The sequence below is a fragment of the Eulemur rufifrons genome, unplaced genomic scaffold (genome assembly GCF_041146395.1).
Source record: "Eulemur rufifrons isolate Redbay unplaced genomic scaffold, OSU_ERuf_1 scaffold_179, whole genome shotgun sequence".
NCBI lineage: Eukaryota > Metazoa > Chordata > Mammalia > Primates > Lemuridae > Eulemur > Eulemur rufifrons.
Window position 1 is genome coordinate 331,057 of NW_027182961.1, and position 6,444 is coordinate 337,500.

At 53.2% G+C, this 6,444-nt stretch overlaps 1 pseudogene; it reads left to right on the plus strand.

The window, feature by feature from the left end:
• Window positions 1-5,769: 5,769 nt before the first annotated feature.
• On the plus strand, window positions 5,770-5,861 carry LOC138379817 (small nucleolar RNA U13; annotated as a pseudogene).
• The last annotated feature ends 583 nt before the right edge of the window (window positions 5,862-6,444 follow it).

Sequence of the window (6,444 nt, forward strand, 5' to 3'; positions counted from 1 at the left end):
TTACAGTAAGCTAAGGTTAATGTATTATTGAAGAAAGAAATTTCTAAAGGTAAATGTCGTGTGGCCTAAGTGTCCAGGGTTTATGAAAACCTACAGTAAGTAATGTCCTAGGCCTTCACATTCACTCACCACTCACCGCCAACTCACAGACTCACCCAGAGCAACCTCCCGCCCGCCCTGCAAGCTCCATTCACCGTAAGTGCCCTGGCCAGGTGTCCCACTGCACAGAAACCTATTAGACTGCATTTCTTCCCATTACTATCAGTAGTTGTACATTTCTTAGGACTGTAGGCCTACGATACACCTCCAGGCATAGTTAGGGGTTGGGAAGAGGAGGGAAGAGGCCATTCTTCATTTATTTTTTTTTTTTTTTTTGTTGAGACAGAGTCTCACTTTGTTGCCCAGGCTAGAGTGAGTGCCGTGGCGTAGCTCACAGCAACCTCAAACTCCTGGGCTTAAGCGATCCTACTGCCTCAGCCTCCCGAGTAGCTGGGACTACAGGCATGCGCCACTATGCCCGGCTAATTTTTCTATATAGATTTTTAGGTGTCCATATAATGTCTTTCTATTTTTAGTAGAGACGGGGTCTCGCTCAGGCTGGTCTCGAACTCCTGACCTTGAGCAATCCACCCGCCTCGGCCTCCCAGAGTGCTAGGATTACAGGCGTGAGCCACCACGCCCGGCCCATTCTTCATTTATTAATTGGGTAGCATGGGGGCAGGGGAGGCAGTTTCCTCCTTCTCCCCCTCTTGTTTTTCTTTATTCCTCTCCCAGTTCCCCCTTCCATCGTCTCGATGGATTTGGATGAGACGTAGACATTTTCTACGTCAGGCCTTAATCATACCGAGGGAGCAGGAGAAAAGTAAGCCGCCTACCATGACACGATGGAATGGAAGTTTGTCAGCCATTGACTGCTGTGGCATTCCGACATTTAGTGTCTTCAGGACATTCTATATTTCTGCTATCCCACTAGAATATATCTCCTCGATCACTACTGTGTGGCCACATCCCAGCTGTTTCGTGAGCCACCCTCAATGTTCGTGACGATGTAGTGTGGGGACTCCCTCCGTCTGGTGCCTTAAACTCGCACATTTGGGGTTTTGTATCAGGATAGCAAAGCGATCACCTTTAAATAACCTGGCTGGCCATGGTGGCTCATGCCCGTGATCCCGGCAACTTGGGAGGCAGAGACGGGAGCGTGACTTGAGCCCAGCAGCTGGAGACCAGCCTGGGTAACACGATGAGACCTCATCTCTACCAACAAAAAAAAAAAAAAGAAAAATTATGGCGGGTGTGGCAGCATTTGCCTATAGTCCCAGCTACTCAGAAGGCTGAGGCAGAGAGGATCACTTAAGCCCTGGATTTGGAGCTTGCTGTGAGCTACAATCAGGCCAAGGCGGCCTGGGAGAGGACAGAGTGAAAGAAATCCTGTCTCAAAAAAAAAAAAGAAAAGAAAAGAAAAGAAAAGAAAGAAAACAAGACCGATAACACAACACAACTTAGAAGACTTGGTGTTACCGAAAGCTCGGCCACTTGCCCACGAGGCCGAATAACGAGGACAAGCTGTTTGAGGAGGAAGGAAAGAGAGAGTCTATTTTGCCGGTAAAGGAGAAAATAGGGTAGACCTTCCCATCTCAAGCCTCCGAATTTCCCGGAACATAGGGCTAGGCAGAAATACAGAGCTTTTAATGAGGGGGGGAGGGGTTCTCAGCTTTAGCGTTGATTGTGGTTAATTATTTCAATCGTCCAGGCTCTGCCAAAAACAAAGCCTGTGAACTCTGCCGGCCGCCCACCTGGGGGGGGGGGCGGGGCAGGGGACCACTTGGGAGTTTTAAGAAAAGATTTAACCTGCCTTGGGGACATAGGCCAGACTACAAGCTCCCAAAAGTGGTGGTGGTGGTGGTGGTGGTGGTGGGGAGCGTAAAACGACAGAACGTCTTTCTGTCCTTTATTGGTTTCTCCTTTTTCCCCCCTAGGTGCCAAAAGACCTGAGACTGATGCCGAAAAGAAATAGGTACAGGCGCCCACGTGCACACACAAAGATATACGATCGAATACATCGTGTTGACAGTCGGGGAAACTGGAAGATGATGGGGAAGTATCACGAGCAACTTTGTATTTCTTCCAGGACAGGAAAATGGACACGAAGAGAAAAATTCATCGTTCTCGGCGTAGGATAAAAAGCCACATCTTGTTACTTAATATAATTCATTCTGTGATTTAAGTTTTTATACGATATGATATTCGATAAGCCTAAAACACAAGATAAAAGAGAAACAAACAAAAGGGAAAAAATAAAAATAAAAAAGACGACGGGCAGAGGCCTACGGTCCCGGGAGGAGGCAGAGAGCGGGAGGAGGGGCGCCTCCCGCAGACAACAGGGCGGGTGGGCGGAGACCCGCTAGAGGCTAGGGCTGCCCCGGGCGGGCCCAGAGCTGCGGGCCCGGGAAGAAGAGGGTGGGACCGTCCGGACCGTGCTCTCCTCCCCGCCCTCCACACCTCCCGGGAGTCAGCTCTTAAACTCCCAACGTCACCTGACTTTCCGGATCCCGAGGTCTGATCAAAGTGGCCGCTAGGTGACACCCAGCAACCGCTGCCGGTGTCATCCTGAAAAGAACGGACCCTATGACTGACGGGGGTGGGGCGCACAGTGGGTGGCCCGGCCAGCTCCCCTTCCTCCTCGGAGCGGATCGGATCATCTGGAACTTTATCCAGAGAGGAGAGAGTGCCCCTGGGTGTGTGCTAGAAGCCGGAGGGTTGGGGCAGGGACCTACCCAAGAGAGAAGTAGAGTACAGGGAGTTTCAGAGTTGACCCACTCACCATCTCGCCCTGGTCAATACAAGAGTGGCAATATCTGTCACCGTGGAATGAACACTTGGTACCGAAGACCTTTGTCTATGCTGGCCCCCCTATGCCTAGGGGGGGGCATGTGGCCAGAATCTGACATCCTAAACGTCTTCGTAGAAAGAATTTGGGGGTGGGGGTGGGGGAGAGAGACAGAAAAAGAAAAGAGAGGGGGAAAGAAATGGCTGCCACAAAACTATCAGAACAGAGAAGCGACCGATAGGGCCTATCTGGTTAAGTTCTTTCCCTACCCAGAGAACGACTTGACGTAGCTGACGTCACTGCAGTCAGGCCACGTTCCGGTGGACACAGAGAGTCAGGGATAGAATTTCACGCTCGGCACTGTCTCTCGGGACAGCGGGAAGGTGGAGGGTGGCTGAGGGTTCTATGCTCCTTTATCACACACCGTCAGGTAGGTCAGGTAAAATTGAGGACAGATTTCCAGTGTTTCGAGAAAGGAAGAGCACTCGTGCAGGCCATCTATCTGTACGTGGGAGAGTGTCCCCGAAAAGTGGCTTTCAGTGCCGGGATGTGCCTAGGCCAAGAAGGTACACGATCCTGAGTGAGAATGGTCCGTCCCATCGAGTCAGTCGGTAGGAGGCCACCGGGTCGAGACGGAACTGCCCCCCCACCCGCCCCCGCCCCCGCCCCCGCCCCCCAGAGCAGACAGACTCAGAATGGAGTCACTCGGTGCCAGTGCCCTGCCCGGGTGCCCCATCATTCAACCGAACTGGGAAACAGGTGGGCTTTCCGACCCTCGGGAGGGAGCTTCACCGGCGGGCGGACAGATCAGAAGGGGCCCGGCTCCCTTGAGCGGGCAGGCTGGGGACGGTCGGTGGGGTCTCTTGACAGGAGGCACCACGGAACCCTTGAGGCAATGTCGGGGGCACCTATGTTGCGGTCCAAAGCTAGCGTCTGAGAAGTCGTCCCGAAAGCATGATGGCGTCAACAAGTCCCCTCCGTTCAAGAAACGAGATTCATTTCTAGAGGAGGGCCACCCCCGCGGGAGGACCGTAGGCTTCCTGTGGACATTCTCTTCAAAAGGCAATTCACTCAGCGGAGTGAAAATCGGAAAAATCGCTGTCCTCTGACGCAGCTGCAGAGAAAAGATGGCACCAAAATCAATGAAACACACACACACACACACACACACACACAAACACACCTCCTCCCATCTGAACGAGCACTCCGGACGGTCACATAGGGAGAGCGACGGGCTCTCTTCCCCCCCCCTGTGGTTTTCTACCTTTTGTTGCGGTTTTTTCCCTCAGTGGATAGAGGAGGAGACACAGGGGGCTCAGCCGGCATGCGAGTGGGTTTATCATCCTCTGTGAGTATCAACACGCGACACCACCTAAGTGAAGGAACACACCGGTGTTTCATGTGATGTGGCTCAATGCCTGGCAGATACGAGCCTTTGCAGGCCTCCTCGTGATCGACAGGACGTCGCCTTGGACACGGACACATCTTGTCCCTCCCTCCCGAGGCGATAGGCGGTTCCGTACCTCCTCGGGGCCAGGGCACAGTCTGCCTAGGCACCTACAACACGTGTGGCAACAGCCTCGATGGCTCTGCCATGAGAACGAACTCCCGTGGCACGGGGGTGGGGTGGGGGGGGGTCGGGTGCTGAAGAATTCAGCTGAGTGAAGGAATGCCACGGGATTCAGAGTGCCATCGGTGGGCTGAGAGGCGAGCAGGGCGGGCTTTGAAAGGGTAACATTCTCCCTGCCTTCCGTCTGGCTGTGAATACAGAACGTACACGCCAGGCGGGGTGGCTCACGCCTGTAATCCTAGCACTCTGGGAGGTAGAGGCGGGTGGATCGCTCAAGGTCGGGAGTTCGAGACCAGCCTGAGCAAGAGCGAGACCCCCATCTCTACTAAAAATAGAAAGAAACTATATATCTAAAAATATATACAGAAACAGTATCTAAAAATATATACAGAAAAATATTAGCCGGGCACGGTGGCGCATGCCTGTAGTCCCAGGTACTCGGGAGGCTGGGGCAGTAGGATCGCTTGAGCCCAGGAGTTTGAGGTTGCTGTGAGCTAGGCTGACGCCACGGCACTCTAGTCTGGGCAACAGAGTGAGACTTTGTTTCAAAAAAAAAAAAAAAATATATATATATATATATATATATATATATAAAAATATATATACACACACACACACACACACACACACACGTATATCCAATTAGCTGGGCATGCTGGCACATGCCTGTAATCCCAGCTACTCGGGAGGCTGAGGCAGTCTGATCGCTTGAGCCCAGGAGTTTGAGATTGCTGTGAGCTAGGCTGACGCCATGGCACTCTAGCCAGGGCAACAGAACGAGAGACTCTGTCAGAAAGAAAAGAAGAGCGAGAGCGAGAGAGCGAGAGAAAGAAAGAAAGGAAGGGAGAGAAAGGAAAGAGAAGGAAGGGGGGGGGAGAGAGAGAGAGAGAGAGAGAGAGGAGAAAACTATTAAAAAATTCGGGACCAGATCCATCGGTCGGTACTCAGAAGCGTGACGATCGGGTGTTCCCGAGCACGTGTGAGATGTGTCTTCTCCCTGACGCCGCGTTTCCTCCACACACACATCACCCATCTGCCGTGGAAAAAAAGCAACAAAAAGAGAGAAAGAGATTAAGAAGGGAAAATGGAAACAGGGCAAAAGAGGAAGAAAGAAAGAAATTTCGAAAAAAAGAGACCAAAGTCACAGCGAGAAGGAAGAATACTGAGCCCAGAGCGACACCTAGTGACCACACCGTCACAAGCACCCTAGGGCCCCAATTCGCCAGAGACATCTGGTGGACCCCAGGGCAACATGTGGTCGACCCGGGGCCATGGCGTCTGCAGCCGATTCCCAGGCGGGCACACGAGCCCGGGGAAACTCATTCTCAGCGCGGGGAGGAGGGGAGGGGAAATAATAGCAAAGTCACACCAGATCCCTTTCTAGTTCATAAACGTGTTGATTGCGTGTTCACGCGCACGTGTGAGAAGGGCCTCCTGGTGTGTCGGCACGTCACCCGCGTGACGTGAAACCATGAATCCGGGGGGGGGGGAGCGGAAAGGCGGGCAGGAAAAGGCAAAGAGAGAATAGATAAAATGAAAGGACCAAAAAGAAAGTCACACAGCAGGGTAGGGGAGTGAGAGCAAGTCGAGAGACTGCAGACAGAAACTCCGAGAGGAGAGGAATGCTCCGGAGCGCCCCCTCGCCCCGCGCGAGAAGAATACCGATCGCAGGGTGACCCCTAGGGGCAGCGAGGCCAGAGAGACCAAATCCGTCCCGAAGCCTCCCTGTCAGGACGACAACCACAGACCAGACATCTGGTCAACCACCCAAGGACCAGACATCTGGTCAACCAGCGAACCCATGCGGAGGCCGCATGCAGCAGCGACATCTGCACGACCACTCAGGGTGCTCCCTGCCGGGAGGGTGTGTCTCTATGTGTGTGTGTCCGGGGGGGGGGGGGAGATTGCGATGAAAGTCACGCCAGGTCCCGGGATAGCTCGTGAGCGTGATAATTGCGTGTGTGTGGAGAAAAAAGGGGGCGGGGCGATAGGGAGTAAAGAAAGGAGGAGCGGGCGAGCGGAGGGGTGGGGAAGGAGAGGGAGTCGA